Raw genomic sequence first — 16,976 nt, forward strand, 5'->3', positions numbered from 1 at the left:
CTTGGTAAAAGCTATGGGGATGTAGTTCGGGCTGGTCAGTGACCAGGGCTAATTCAGGTGTTCAGGTAAGTATTACAATATTAGTTTCATTAAGAAAACTTCATATCTTGAACTGGAAAAAATTAGTATGGTTTAAAATAAAAAGTTTCTTTGACTATGGCAGAGGAGTGCATTCATTTATTGTATTTTTTAGTTGAATAATCTCCTAAATACTATGGTGTATCTTTTGGGGGTAATTTTGCCATTTTTGAGGAAAAGTTTTGATTACAAATGGAGAAATATAATGAGCTTCTTGTGTTTCTTAACATTGTAAGTTTAAACTTAAAATAAGACTGACAAGCAGCAGTGTGCATTTACTCATTATGACGGGAAGACAGGTGGTATCTCAGAGGACATCTTGTTTTCATTAGGCATTCACCAACTTCAAAAACATTGTTTGTTTAGTCAGTGAAAGCCCATAATTTTATGTCGGCCTTGAGGTGCATTAGCTCCCTTTCTAGACATGCGTAAAAAAATGAAAACAAAAGAATCCAGCTTGCTGTCTGCTCATCCTGGCTCCAAAAAATTTTACTTTTCCTTCATAAATTTTTGCAGTTTCATCGTATGTTATCTTTCATTTTGTTTTATCTTGGTGTTGGTTTTACCTCAATAACTGTTATTTATGTTCTTTGGGCATTAATAAATTTGTGATATGATGCTTGTTTGAACTTCCCAGTGAGTGCCTGTTACTGCTGCTGCTCACATTCTCTCTCTCTCTCATTTTTTTTTAAATAGCCATTTTGTTTTGCCTGATATTCATTATGTAGGAATACTGTAAGTCCATTTTATGTCTGCTTTGGCCTGGTATTTAAATTAAAAACTGTTATGGTTAGCTTTGTGGCATATTGTGTTTTGCATAGATAAGTTAGCTGGCCTCTGCTATTCTTAGTGCATGCATTTTGCTTGCTATGCTAATATAGGTTGTATCAGTTATTGCAAACTGTGATTTCCCTATTTAGAGTAAATCATTATTAATTATGGCTCATGTTCTCAGCTTTTTACTGGATTTATGGTTCATGAGCAAGTGTTATCCTACCTGCTTAGTGTATGTTATCTTGTGATGACTTGACGATTAAGTATTTGGTTTAGAGATTTAGTGATATGAGCCCCCATAAATTGATCAGTTTTACTTTTGTTATATAACTGATTTGTTCCTACACGTATACAAACCTTCGATCTTTACATATGGGATTCATATGGGATTTACTTTCAGTGCAAAGTGGAACCGACCTTTAAACTTAAAACAAGGTGATTATTGGTAGTTGCTACCGATGGCAGGGGAGGAAGACCTGCCGTCCAGTCGGTAGGCATTCATTTTATCTTTTGGCCACAGTCTGAGACAGATGTGTCTCTTGTGCTGTCTGCTGTTCAACTTGATTATTTATTTTCTTTTCGTTTTTTGAGTAAGATTGTTGTTTTGAGATATATTGGAAATACTGTACTGCAGCCATACAACATGTCTACTCGTTTTACATTTTGTTTTATAATCCCTTCTTGCTGCATAGTTGTTCCTACATAGTTATGCTGTGCAGTTGCTATCATCTCGTTTTAGTTAATTATGAGCATTTCTCTTGGATATTCTTTCTTATTTTGCCTTTTGATATAATGCAAACCCAACTCTTGTCTTAGACTTGGTGTTTGTTCTTTTATTGTTATATCTTTTATCTCTTATGTTTCCAGAGAGAGCCTCCAACCAACTGTTTTTAGACTCCTTCTAACCTTGTTTTATTTTTTCCCTACTTGTTCTATAACTTTTCTCTGTTCTGAAGTGTTTTCTTTCTGAAATAAACAGGGTTTTTATTTCGACTACACTATTACAGTAAGTCATAATTTACTTGCGATTTGAGTTGATGCAGAATTTGACAGACACACGAACTTTCCATTGGAACCTAACTAATTGTTATACATGAGTTTTCCACAGACACAGGCATTTATGAATCCTGAGAAACCCTGCAAAAGTGTCTACGCTTAATTTTTTTATATAATTTATAAGTTTTCAAACTTTTATGTGTTAATAAATTAAATAACTTTAAATAAAAATAATCATTTCTCTCTTTCTCTCTCACTCTTACTGAGATGAGAGAATTTTTGTGGTACATGTATACATATGTTTATTACTTTTGTATGATAAATTAATTATTTATCTAATAATAAGTACTAATTTTCAAATATTAATGATTAAATAATAATAATAATAATAATAAAACTGTAATTACAAAATTTATACATATGTGATATGCATTTTGAACAAACAAATATAATTCCCGTATCTTTTGTGAACTTGCTTGAGGGCAAAGCTGTCAAATATGACTAATTTATGTGGCAGGATGAAGAAGTGTTTTATTTGTTATCAAAGGATTCCTAAGTAATCTCTCTCTCTTTCTCTCTGTAATAATACATAAATAATTTCACTCTCTTAACGTAAGGACAACAATTCCCTCTGTCTCTCTCTCTCTCTCTCCATAATAATTCATAAATGATTTCACTCTTAAAGTAAGGACAACAATTCTCTCTCTCTCATTCGTAGTCAGCGCTCACACATATTTTACAACTGATTACTATTTCTCTTTACGTCTTTACCTGTACAATAGAAAATTTTAAATGGATCTAACTTTACCTGTACCATCTATGAACTGTACATCTTTACCTGTGCAGTAGAAAATTTTACATTGATCTAATTTTATCTGCACCGTCTACAAACTGTAAAAGCGCTAGTGTGGCAAATATTACGTTCTAAAACATAGAGACAACTAAGAATTGTGTATTATTCCAAATAAAAAACACTTTGTTCATAAAAAATCATTTCAGAACAGAGAGAGACATACTAGAATAAAGTAGTTCTTAAAAACAAGGTTGAGAAGACTTCTAAAACTAGATTGCTCGGAAGGGGGAGAAATAGTATAGTAATCTTCACACTCCTATATTTTTATGTCAACCATTTACTGTATTTCTTTTTTTAGGGTAATGTATGAAGCTAACTTTTAAATGAAATTACAGTAACTTTAATTTCATTTAAAAGTTGTGTTAATACTTTGGGAGCATGATTAGGATCATATTTAGTGTTTAAACTCTAGAAATAAGCATTTATTAGCCTTTTTAGAGACCGTGCTAAACTTATACAAAAATTCATTTTGCGCGAGGAGTTCTGGAACCTAACCTCGCGTAAGTTCAGGTATGACTGTACTTGGAATGTTGTAATACTTTAGTCTTTCATAGAGGCTTGAGATGGAAGAGGGTTCTCTTGCTACAGTGCAGTGGTGTCCTGCATTACATTCATTTTGGAGAGCTCTGCTAGCCTTCAAGCATGGAATCCCCTCTCTCTTCACACGATGAGGAAGCGGAGGTTGATGTTGCAGGACCCTTAAACAGAGTTTACGGGTTTCGGCAAATTGTCTCAAAGGCCAATAGCTGTTCCTTCCTATGGTTCCTGTCTACAGTTCTTGCTCCGTCTTCCTGGGAGTCAGGGCTTCCTGGATGGTCCTCCCCCTCCTCTCATTCCTGTTCTGGAGGATGATGAAGTACTGGGAAAGCTTTTCTTGATGATTTTCATCGCCGCCTTCGCTTTCTTTGTCGTCATATGCTGTATTGCAGTCTTTGTGGCTTCTTCCTTCCCTGGAAAGTTACACAGTACAGTATCCATAAGGAAGCTGATACTCTTTCGGAAAGACAGCCTACGAGCCGCGTTCAGCCAGCCGACTTTGGTTTGAGTGTGTGTACATCTTTGCTGTGTGTCATAGCTTCAAGAGCTAGTTCACCCCCTCCTGCATTTGTCATTGTTTTGTGCAGTAGAAGTCAAGCCTTCACCTTCGTCTCTTGCTGTATGTCATGCCCATGTCTTCCCTAGGTGTTCCTCCCTGACCATACGTCTGCCTTCAGTGCAACTCCTGCCCTGATCATTTTCTTCCCCCTTCCTTCCATTGCCCTTCAGGGCACAGGACGAGTTCTATGGAGTTCCTGGTGTACTTCTTGTGCATCTCTTCCTGCAAGTTTCCTTTCGGGAACAGTTCCTGGTTGCTGTGTTTAGCGGTGTTGCTGCAGTTTTCTGCATGTATAGCCGAAGATACACTCTCCAAGGAAGACAGATACGTGGCTATGCAATTTTGCATGCCCATGTCTTTGTTTCATGTTGTACGACTGAGGAGGAAAGAGAAGAATCTGAGTAGGCAGATGTAAGATTTGCTTTTGTCGCAATGTTGCATGACAGTGACATTTTGACATTGCTACAGTGACTGAATGTCTTTAGCTGAAGGTTCTCTTAGTTCTTCGCTGGAGGGGTGGATAGAGCTGTCGCCTGGCACGCTGTTGGCCCAGCATTCGACTCTCCTACCCAGCTAATGAAGAATTAGAGGAATTTATTTCTGGTGATAGAAGTTCATTTCTCGTTATAATGTGGTTCGGATCCCACAATAAGCTGTAGGTCCCGTTGCTAGGTAACCAGTAGGTTCTTAGCCACGTAAAGTAAATCAAATCCTTCGGGCCAGCCCTAGGAGAGCTGTTAATCAGCTCAGTGGTCTGGTTAAACTAAGATATCCTTACTTTACTGGAGGTTCTCTTGCCAGGGAAAAAGTGCAGCCATGCAGATGTTGCACAACTGTGTCCTTTCTACAAATATTACACAATTGAGAAACAACTACCATATCCTGGTTGTTTTCACAGATTTCATCTGCCTCCTCATGCTCTTCCCCTGTCTGTGGCCATAGACTTGGAGCCCCTTATAATTAGCCTGAATGAAGGTCAGGTATGTGGAGGTTTCTTCACCCCTGCACATTCCCAGTCGGAAATATTACCACGGCATAGCACATCTGGGGCCGGGCCCCCAACAAGTTCACATAGTGGATGGATTGCTCTTCACAGAACGTTTCCTTCCACCATGATTGTATGGACAGTTGGCTGACAGCTGTAGGATGTCTGTAACAGCACCCCCCCCCATCACCTTGTTATTAGCAAGATCGTCAACATCTCCATGTCACTGTGGGGCAGTGCCTCCTCTCTGTGTTTTCTTGGAGAGTTCCCTGGCGGATGGAAATGCTCAGCTCCCCCAGCGGATTGCTCTTCTGAGTGTTTTTTCTTCCACGGTCGGGCGAGGAGCATCGATGACACTTCCTTGGACGTCTGGGGCACAGCTCCCTCCCATGTCCATGTGATTTGGGGGCACTTCTATGTTCCCTTCCTCCCACTCACATTCATGAATCTGTAGCAGTCTCCTAGAGCAAGCAGTGTCCGTTTCAGGTAATGACTGCGTCATATGAACGGGATCGTTCTGCCAGACCTTCAAAGCTGCATTCATCTACAGGGACTTCGACATTCTACAGGTAGGATAGGAATATTTGTCAAGTTGTTCCTACTCAATACTTCCAGTTGTTCCCACATGTATACAAACCTTCAGCTTTGGCACTCTATCTTCTCTGGAGCCAGGTAGTTCCAGTTTTGACAGCATGGGTTTCTTTGGATCCCCGTACGTTTCTGACTGCAGTTTAAGTTTCTGTACATCTTGTAGAAGGCCGTACCTCTGACAGGTAACTTGACTGTGCGTCTTTGGGTGTTTTGTTGATAATGACTTCCACGATCGGACTGCTTTCATTGAGATCATGCAGTCGCAGTGTCTTCTTCTGCAGGTGCTTTACTTAGTATGAAGATTGAAGTCATGGTCGTGAAGAAAACGGTCCAGTGGCACTAGAGGGACAACATTGCTTCTGAAGGGCAGCTCCGACTACCTTGCGTGATTGGGACCGTGCCTTCACGTTATGAAAATGCCCCCAGCCACTAAAAAGCAGCCAGGATCACATCCCCATCCACATTCACACTTTTCTTGACCAAGTGAATACGATCGTTCTCTGGGACTTGTATGGGTGCCGTCTCCTCTTTCCATGGATTGTCCGTATGGGTGCCGTCTCTTCTTTCCACGGATTGTCCATGGCCTTCATCTACCGTCGAGTCTTCGGTCTTTGGATCATCTCAAGTTTACTAGGCCTCCCTCTAGTTCTCTCAGCGTCTTTCAATGACTCATTCATTACATCAGCTTGAGTTGTTGGTAGTTTGTGTGTCAAGCGTTCGAGACTCATCAGATTTATGGGGTATACACAGGGAACCAAGAGTGTGCCAGGTATAAGCATCAGAGCCAGGACCAATCCTCTTCTTTTCAAGTCAGTATAGTGGCATAACCAAGTGGTCATAGGATAGGATCCAATAAATACTGATCATACAGGGTATTCCCCTGCACCATCGGAATTTATTTGTATTTTATCCTTAGAACGATATGTTCTGGGATCGGTCTTAGCCACTGGCCATCGTACATCCAAGTTTTGTGATAGATTTGAGAGATGTCAATGAAGTTCTTCAGTCCTTTCAGGACCACAGAAGCAGTTGAAGGTTTCCCTTCAAACCCCTTCCCTTCCGAGAAGAGGAAGTAGGGTAAGACGAAGAATAGATGCTATGATGGCTTTCCGCCAGTGGGGGAGGGCCCGTAGCTTTATGCTTCATATTATAGTTGCCGAAACTTGGGTAGTAGATGTCCTTCGGAAGGATATCAACTTCCCTTCGAGTTCCCACCACTCCTCATCAACCATCTGGTCCATGTCCACAATTCGTTCTGGCTTGCTCTTCGAAGAATCTTCCCCTTGCGGGGAAATCAAGGCTATGCTGAATGAATACATGGAAATTGTTACAGTCCAGTTTCTGATTTCTACAACTGTCCCTCTCTCGTAGAGAAAGTGACGGGTAATTGGAAACCAGTCATAGTTCTTTCTTCCCTGACCCGTTTCAACAGACTTGGTTCAAGATAGAAATGACATGCCCTGTACTTGAACCATCAGGGAGTCCGACTTGAGTCCTACGTTGGGTTTGAGGGATGAGTATTCCGAAAACTCACTTGTCAATCCTTCCTCAATTTCCCCTTTTCATTCCCCGGGGAGTACCTAAGACAGACAGCTCCATGCCTTACTCTGTTGTGAGCTTCCGACCTCTACCCAATATTCACTTGACTTACGTCTTGACTTCAAGTATTGCATGTTCATTCAAGGTACATCCCCGGAGGTATATCAACGATTGATTGGTCCTAGCGAGCTCTCATGCACAGCATCTTTAGGACAGGTCTGACCTCTCGGATTTGGTCACAGCCTGAGAATTGCATGAACTTTGGAAGTCCAAACTTTCACCCCAGCAAGACAAGTATTTGCGAGTCTTACACAACAGATACAGCAGTGAGGTTGCCTTTGTCTCGACAGGTCTTGACAGAGACATCCAGCTTGGCAACTGCAAGCCGTTCTTGGTCGCCATCATCACCGTGGAGGCCAGTTCTTTGTGCTTGGCTTCTCCTTCATTCCTTTCAGTGCATTTTGAAGGGGTCCTGGTCTTCAACAAGGGACTCCCGTTCCTTCCCTTCCTCTCTCGGAGAAGAGAGACAGGACTTGGCCTATGATTAGATGACAGGTATCTACGTTGGAGTGTTGCTACATGATTTCCCTTCGAGGATACTTCGTGCCGCAAGAATCGACTAGAACAGCAGTCACCTGCAGTTCAATAATCTAACCCAACCTACCTAGCCTAAACTAAACCTAGCTTAACCTATATTTCTTAGCTTTTCAAGCCTAAGGATCCGAGGATAGGTGCTCCATGGTGTTGATAATCAATGGTACCATGGTAGTTCCATAGTCAACAAGAAAGGGGTGCTAGTGACCTTTCTTCTCCTCAATTGACAGTGCAGGTGCATGGATGGACAGTAGCACATTCAGCACAGACACATTCCAGGCAAGATGGATGTATAACAGACACGTTCGATCACTAGGGTTGGTGTGGGGACAGTTGGTCTTGGCACCTCGATATTCCGAAGGATTATTCGACCTTAGAAGAGTCGAGTTAGGCCTTCTATCTTGACACACCGAAGTTGTTCTGTTCGGTTCTGTCTTTCTGGACCATGGGCATAACAGCCAATGGTCCTACCATGTTGAAAGTACCACTTCTCCTCCGATCAGCTAAGTTTAGCAATGTTGGGTCTGGTCAGTACTTGGATAGGAGACCCTCTAGGAACACCAGATGCTGTTGGCATCTTGAGACGTCTTTTGCATCCATTGTACAAGTCTTAAGGCCTATGCCTTCTCGCTGTTCTGTCTGATTTGCCGGTTGGTCAAGAGGGTATGATCATTCCGAATCTAAGGACCTTGGTGGCTTCCAAGTGACTGAAGCTGTCTGTGTTACCACCTAAAGGACTTGACCTTCAAGACTGGGTGCTGACAACTCCTTGTTAGTTCCAGCTCGACCAGAAGCTGTGTCCAAGAGCGTCATTTCTTTTGACTTCGTGTAGTGATCAAATGGGTGTACTTCACAAGGTTGGGGGCATTGGCCTGCACCTTGCATTCAGGAAGAACCTGTCAAACAGGTACTAAGGACGGGAATGTGGTCTTGGCCGATCACATTCACCCCCTTTTTTACCTTTGGGACGTTGCCCGTAGATCCTTGGACTCTTTTTCCTTGGGGTCTGTGGTGGCTGCTCAACAGTCATGTAACTCACTCAGCTCCCTTGGGGACAGGTGGCATCTTGCTTAAGGTGTACGACTGCAAAAGAGAGGGTGTGTGTGGGACTAGCCTCCTACCTTTCTCTTTTGTACCCTTCCTCTCCCAGTGGGCAGAGGTACAGTTTGCAAGCCGTCGCATGCTGGATGGGTTGCATGCAGGTGCTTTAGATGACTGAGTATCCTATCTATAATCTAGCTCATTTGGATTAATAGATGCAAGTCCTACCCTCTCTCTAGGAAGGGGGGAGAGGGACCGACAATGAGCAAACCCATTGGTTATCTTCAGCTTTATTGTCCCTGACAGTATGGGTTCATCCTAGCCTTCCTTCGAATCAGTGAGGCTACATCCCGTTGATTCGAAAGGCCCAGAAGTCTGGCAGTTGAACACTATGCATGTTCAACAGATCAGAGGTAGGGTCTCCTTCCTTTGCTCTTACATGACTAGGAAGAGAGACCCCAGGTGAGCCAAACTACCAGTCAGTTCATAGATTTGCCCAGAATCCTCCCACCAAGAAGTAAGCCTCCCATAAGTAAAGACTGAAGGTTTGTTTATGTGTAGGAACAAATGACAAATAAGTAATTTGTATTTTTCATAACATACAAACCTGAGGTCTATACATAAATGGCCCACCTCTACCACCCCGCATTCTGCTACCTGGGCCAGAAGGTAAAGTTAATGCGTACCGACTGGATGTCAGGTCTTCCACCCCTGCTGTCAGTAGCCAACTACCAATATTCACCTTGTTTTAAGTTTAACGGCCAGTTCCCTTGCACTGAAAGTAAATCCCATATGTAAAGACCTCAGGTTTGTATGTTAGGAAAAATACAAATTCCTTAAAAAAATTTGTCATTTTTCATATCTAATTTTTATAATGGTTTAGCATTGGCACCTCTTGCAGGCAGTGCAATACAGTAGTCTCGTTTAGTGTAGCAAGAGAGAAAATCACATTTATTATGTAGTGCCTGTAGGGATCAGTTTTGCAGCCCAGGTGTTCCTTGTGAAATGTGTAGGTTCTGTTGGAGTTTATTATCCTCTGTTGTAGATATACAGGTATCTTTAACCCCTTATATTTCAGCTTCACCTACCTTCTGATGCTTACTGATTCACTTCTGGCAGCCTTTCAAAAAATTACCTTTGCATCATTGCATATGCAAATGCAATGTAAATAGCTCACATAAGGGTTTGGAGAGTGCTTGATGATTTGTCTGTCACCTTCCTGTAAGAGAGCACTCTTTTCAGGATATCTGATAGCATGGTGACTGCTCTACTTTCTTAGCTCAAGCACTATTAATTATGCAGTTGCCAAAGTCATTTACTTTAAAGATTTGTATGGACATGCAATTTTAAAAGTCATAGATTAATGTTTTAGTGTGTGAACCTTACATTTTGGCTCCCTCTTCACTGAGAACCTTGGAGGTCCTTGCTAATATGTATTGATTCTGCAAGATGTGTGTTAAATATTTGGTTCTTATGAGCTAACTTTAGGGGTTTTCTTCAGCTGCTTGTTCCTCCTGCTTAACTCTTTCGCTGTGAGCCTGTTATTGCTGCTAGTGATGAGAGGAGTGTCCTGCTAATTGTGCAACTTGACTAGTTTTCTTTTTATATTCGTACTTCAATTCTTTGTTATTTTCATTACTGTTAAAATATTACGCTGTACTGTCATGTTATTATAATGTTTTATTATAATAGAGTGACAAAATATGCCAATGATATGAAGGTAATTATCCAAATACTGAATTATGTAGCTTTTATTGGTGATTCATTTCAGTATGATACTTACCAAAGCATGGAGTAAAGTAATGCCTTTTTTGTTATTCAGTATGTAAATCTTTATTAAAAACTTTGAATGCTTGCTCTCGGCCAAAAATTTCATCTGGAAAAAACTCACTAAAAAATAAAGATATAGACTTGACATTCTTTAGAAAATGTGATCCAAGGTAGGTTTTTCCATAAGTACAATGTAATAAAACATCACCATATTTACTACTGACACTATCAGAATTATCTATTAGTTCAGGTGTACTGCAATCATTGTCTGCTTCATCATTGAGAAAAACCTCTACCCTCTACTGTATAGCATTTTGATGGTCATTGAAGGTCTAGCCCTAGTCCTGAAATTGTCTTGCAAGTTGGAAATGTTGCCATTTATCACTAAAATATAGACAAAATCTCCCAAAAATGATGAGGGAAATGCGCTGTCTACTACAACCTGTCTAACTAGAACCAAAAGAATGATGACTGAGGAGATAAGTCCCACTACATGGACGAGACCTTTTAATGACTGAGATCAGTCCCATGCAGCGAAAGTGTTGAATTGTGATTTTGGAAAATGTAAATGATGAGTTTCTTGTGAAACAAATATTTAATTTTTAGAAATTTTTTAAAAACCCATACTATACACCAAATAACCAAATTGTCAACCCCTCTGATAACTTGGGGCTATAGTTTCAGAGTACATGAGGAGTGAAGTACTTGCCTACATGAAAACCAAGATCCTTTGGGTGCATGTGCAGCATGGCTACCCAGCTGGTGTTCTACTTTTAAATCTGGAAGAAATTGTTTAGGGTTTTTAAAAATAACCGATGTGGGCTAATGGAAATGATTGGCTTGTTATAAAAAAATTTTTTTTCATACAGTACTGGTACAGGATTAGAGTTTTCTGCTAGGATCAGCCAACAGAATCATTTATGAAGGTTTTGCTGTCATCCAAGAGATAATTCAGTTGGAATTTACTTTGCACTTGACTTTGTGACAGTCAGCCAGGTGGCAGGCCTAAGGATGTTAGGGCTTTGTTTGCCATCCCAGCATTGTTGAACTTTGTTGAAGATGATCTAGTTGGGCATATGTTTCTTCATTAATTAAGGGTGCACATGAAATGTGGTTTTATCCTTATCTTTTCAGTTCAAAAGGAAGATGTTTTTTACAAGTGTCAGTCAACTTGAGCATCCTTTTAGTTTTATATACCATGTAACATTTTGCAAGGAATGAAGTTTATTATATAAAACCAAATAATTACATAGCTGTTGTTTCTAATTTGTGCAGCAGCCTTTTTTTTTTTAAATTGCAGTAGCACTTCACTAGTTTAGTGTAGGTGACAAGCCCCGCCCAGTAACAGGAGTACTGGAAACGACTTGGCAGAAAACATTCTGTTTCTGCTGTGCTCTCAAGTAACATTGGGGGTTTGCTGCAGCTTTTGTTTAATGATTTTTGGTTGTATGGCTGGATTTTGGTGAAGTATTATCGTTTATTTGAGTAGCCTTCAAGCTTTAATAGCTTTCAGGATAATTTTTAGTTCTTTGGTTATTATTATGCCTGATTCAAGTTCACCTAGTTTCGCTATTGTAGTGAGGTTGCAAACCAGATTAATCAAATCTTCATATGATTCTCATACAATTTGCAGTAAATGTAGTGAGCAGAAATATAGTAGGGAGAAAACTTGTGCTAAATGTAATGATTAGCAAGAGTAGAAGGTACCTAATCGCAACTAGACAAGTTAGAGAAGGATAGGAAAAGGAAAGCAGCTTCTAGAGCCTAGAAACAAGCTTTCCTTAGCATAGTATTCCACCCTAGCCCAGGTTATAAGATAGATCTGCTATTCCTTCTTCCCCGCTTCCTAATTTTTCTCCTGCTACTAGCCCTCCTACTTTTAATCCACCTACTCCCGCGCCTGGCTCCCTCGCTTCTGGACCTGATGCCATTGGCAGTCTAGAGTCTAGGTTTCACAAGAAAATTATCCTACTATTGAATGCAGTGGCAGAGTTAGGCGCGCCACTGAAGGCGTTTATGGGAAAACGTATTCAGATGGCGCCACTTCCCACAAAGTGACAGGTGATAGTGTTGTGCAAGTGGAGGAGGTGACTATTCATCCCGTTGGTTCTCCTAGACCAAGGTCACTGTCCTGCTCCCCTGAACCTGGGAGAAGACATACCAAAAGTCCAATGGAGGACGAGGGGGTTGGCACATGGGTAGTTGCCACCTCAGTCAAACCTGTTGCATGTTCCCAGGTATCGGCAGACAGCCACTGGAAAGGCACCTTGACAGAGAAAGTGTTGTGCAAGTGGAGGAGGTGGCTTCTCGTCACGCCGGTCCTTCTGTCCTGCTCCCCTAAACCTGGGAGAAGACATGCTGGAAGTCCAAGGTAGGCTGGTGGGATTTGCCCACGGGTTGCTGCCCTCTCAGTCGAACCCATTGCACAAATATCCCAGGTTTGGGCAGACAACAGCTGGAAAGGCATCTTGGATGTGCACCAGTTGTCATCCGACTCTCAAGACTCCAGCCCAGACTTGGTAACAATAATAAGCGCCTGAGATCGAAGACTAGGTCCATTGAAGAGGCATGCAGGCGTTGCTGGCCACTCTGCTCTGCTGCCCAGTTAGTGGTTTAAGGAGCCAGGCACAGTCCTCAGCCTTCCTGCAAAGCATGGGACAGTCCAAAGTATTTCTCTCCTGAGTGTACTTCTGGTGGGCGCCAGTATTTGGCTCCCAAGCGCTCAACGATCCTTCTCAGGTGCTCATTGTCTTCGTTCAAGTGCCCATCTCCTCAAGCATCCGCCGCCAGTTTCCGAGCGCCTGGTGCCAGTTCCAGAGCACCCAGCGCCAACTCTTCAGTATCAATCAACTGCTCAGAGCGCCAAGCGCCCATTTCCGACCACAGATCTCCTAGCCTATGCAGGTGAGCTTTCCATCCCTTTTTTTGGCTCCAGCTAGCCCTTGGTCTCACCTACCTCGACCTTCCTGATGAGGAGCCATCCAGATGACAGACCTAGGCTCCCCACAATGGTGCTTTCCTCGTCTTCTAGGAAGGCACTCAAGGAGATTGCAGTTTGGTTTTCTGCTAAGAGGGAGCAAGGTAAGGCTTCATTCTTCTTTCCTCCCTTGCACTTAATCTGTTGGAGGTTTCTTTCCTGCACCAAGGGGGAAGCTCCTTCTTCCCGACGCGCAGCATTTTCATCGGTGAAAATTGTTCTTCATTGGCAGAACTTTACCTCCTTGTCAAAGACCTCTTTGAAGCTTTCAGTTTCTTGGACTGGATGGTGTGAGCGCTAGCCAAGAAGATTGAAGATTGCATGATTTAGTTGGAGACTTCGCCTTGGACTAGGAGTCCTTTCTCATGCAGACAAGACCATCAGGGATAGCTCTCTTGAACTTGTGGCTCTTTTCTCTTTGGGGGTTTTGAAGAAAAGATATTTTTTTGGCGCTCCCGTTCCACTAAAGGAGTCACTCAGGCCCAGAAGTCGGACCTCCAATAGAAATCGACTTACAATCTTCTGGCGCATTCTTCCGAACACCCCAAGGATTCGTCTGCGTTTGTTCCTATGTTGGTCCCTCCTCTCCAGCAACATCCCTTTCGTGGGAGTAAGCCCAAGTCCAGTCTAGGACCTGCTCCAATGCCTGCTTCTAGACCAGAACTATCAAGAGGGGCTCAAGCCCTTGCCCAAGAAATAAGAAAGAAGTCCTCCATGCATAAGTGGGAGCCAGTCTTCTTGAGTTTTGGGAGGAGTGGAGTGTCAGAGGGACAGAACAGTGGATTGTCAAGGTTCTGGGGGAAGACTACTCCATTCCGTTCGTGGAGAGCCCCCCTTTGGTCCCTTCTCCCATTGTTTTGGTGGCCTACTTAACCCTTAAACGCCTATTGGACGTATCATACGTCGACTAAAATTGTCTGTTGGGTGCCGAGTGGACGTACCGTCGTCGACTACAAAAAATTTCAACCTTCGGTCAACTTTTGACTCGACCGAAATGGTCGAAAAACGCAATTGTAAGCTAAAACTCTTACATTCTAGTAATATTCAATCATGTACCTTCATTTTGCAACAAATTGGAAGTCTCTAGCACAATATTTTGATTTATGGTGAATTTTTGAAAAAACTTTTTCTTACGCATCGGCGGTAACTCGGCGAAAATTTCATAAATTTTTCGTCATTTTGTTGTAATTTTTCCACTGTTCTATATTAGCCGTTACATAAAGTTTTATATATGAAAATGTGCGCAATTTCATGTACAATACAACAAAATACAACCCATGGTTGTAGCTTTTATCAGTTTGGAAATATTTTCATATAAACCACGATAACTGCCAAAATTTCAACCTTTGGTCAAATTTGACTCTACTGAATGGTCAAAAAACGCAATTTTAAGCTAAAACTCTTACATTCTAGTAATATTCAATCATTTACCTTCATTTTGCAACCAAATTGGAAGTCTCTAGCACAGTATTTCGATTTATGGTGAATTTTTGAAAAAAAACTTTTTCTTACGTCCGTCCAGAAATTCTTTTCACACGTTGTCGTAATGTTTGCACTGTTTTATATTAGTCGTTACATAAAGTTTTATATATGGAAATGTGCGCAATTTCATGTAGAATACAACAGAAAATAACTCATGGTTGTAGCTTTTATCAGTTTTGAAATATTTTCATATAAATCACGATAACTGCCAAAATTTCAAGCTTCGGTCAACTTTAACTCGACCAAAATGGTAAAAAAAACGCAATTATAAGCTAAAATTTTTACATTCTAGTAATATTCAATCATGTACCTTCATTTTGCAACAAACTGGAAGTCTCTAGCACAATATTTCGATTTATGGTGAATTTCTGAAAAAAAAAAAATTTTTTTCCTTACGCTCTTGCGCTGTAACTCGGCCGAACATCTCAGAAATTCTTTCGTCATGTTGTCGTAATGTTTGCATCATTTTACATTAGTCGTTACATAAACTTTTATATATGAAACTGTGCGCAATTTCATGTAGAATACAACAGAAAATAGCTCATGGTTGTAGCTTTTATCAGTTTTGAAATATTTTCACATAAATCACGATAACTGCCAAAATTTCAACCTTCGGTCAACTTTAACTCGACTGAAATGATAAAAAATCGCAATTGTAAGCTAAAACTCTTACATTGTAGTAATATTCAATTGTTTAACTTCATTTTGCAATAAATTGGAAGTCTCTAGCACAATATTTTGATTTATGGTGAATTTTTTAAAAAAACATTTTCCTTACGTCTCTTGCTGGTAACTCTGCCAAACATCTCAGAAATTCTTTCGTCTCGTTGTCGTAATATTTGCTCCACTTTAAATTAGTCGTTACATAAAGTTTTATATATGAAAATGTGCGCAATTTCATGTACAATACAACAAAAAATAACTCATGGTTGTAGCTTTTATCAGTTTTGAAATATTTCCATATAAATCATGATAAATAGAAAAAAATTTGACTTTCGGTCAACTTTAACTCAACCAAAATAGTCGAAAATTGCAATTGTAAGCTAAAACACTTACAGTCTAGTAATATTCAATCAATTAGCTTCATTTTTCAACAAACGGAAGTCTCTAGCACAATATTTCGATTTATGGTGAATTTTTAAAAAACATTTTTTACGTCCGAAAGCATTTAATTCATGCATCATTTTGTGATAATATTTTCTCTGTGTTGCTTTGATCGTTTTAAAATTTGTTATATACCAAAATCATCGCAATTTAGTGTACAATACAACTAAAAAAATTAACTCATTAGCTTTAACCGTTTTGCTTACAGCGATTTGTATACAATTATATAAGAGTTTTTTTCGCTGTCATATATTCCAATATTTATATATGATAATGATATTTTTTCATTTCTGATGGTTGCATACTAAACTTCAGGCAATGACAAAAATGAGCCAAAATGAACTCTTAATCTTAAAAACTAAGCGTGCTATGATTTTTGAAAAAAATTTTTTAACTCGGTCTAACTCACCGAACGCCATGCATACGGAGGCGTTTTTGTAAATAGGGCTTCAGCGTTAAAGGGTTAAGAGGTTCAGAAAAACTTTCGGCCCCTTCGGAGGAGGTCTCCTCTGTCCTTCGAAAGAGAGCCATTGAAGATGTCAAGGACATCAACTCTGAGGGCTTCTAGGCTTCTACTACTGTCTGTGTTTAAACACAGGGGTCCTGAATCTTGCGTCAGTCCCAGATCATAACGACCGTGTCAAGTCTTTTGATACGTCTAAGCAAAGACAGGAAGATCTGGTCTCCTGGAACCTGGACGTAGTGTTGAGATGGCTGACAGGTCCCTCTTTTGAACCCCTTTGTTCTTCTTGGAGAAACCTTACTCGGAAGACTCTCTTCTTCATGGCCTTGGCTACTGCTAACATATTAGTGAGTTCCAAGCCATTGATAAAGGGTGGGTTTTTATTTTCACAAGGAGATGCAGTTTGCTACTTTACCCTTCGTTTTTAGCCAAGAACAAAGCCCCTCCCAAGCCCTGGCTCTGTTCTCTCTCCATTAACCCTTAGGGACGGATTGAGCCTCAGTGTGAAGTAAAACAGGATTGGGGAGGTGGACGGATTGAGCCTGAGTGTGAAACAACATTACGCACCACTGATATGGTAAGAATGAGGCGAGAGAGAGGTGCCAATACTTCTGTATGCTATAAATTCACTAA

The 16,976-nt window shown here is 40.8% G+C and overlaps 1 protein-coding gene and 1 pseudogene across 1 annotated transcript in view; both read left to right on the forward strand.

Annotated features, from left to right (window-relative positions):
* The window catches only part of LOC136855102 (mediator of RNA polymerase II transcription subunit 19-like), a 94,048-nt gene that overhangs the window by 56,557 nt on the left and 20,515 nt on the right, over positions 1-16,976 (forward strand). The gene's annotated exons all lie outside the window — the stretch shown is intronic.
* LOC136828922 (5S ribosomal RNA) lies at positions 7,964-8,082 on the forward strand (annotated as a pseudogene).

The sequence above is a fragment of the Macrobrachium rosenbergii genome, chromosome 3, assembly GCF_040412425.1.
Source record: "Macrobrachium rosenbergii isolate ZJJX-2024 chromosome 3, ASM4041242v1, whole genome shotgun sequence".
Lineage (NCBI taxonomy): Eukaryota > Metazoa > Arthropoda > Malacostraca > Decapoda > Palaemonidae > Macrobrachium > Macrobrachium rosenbergii.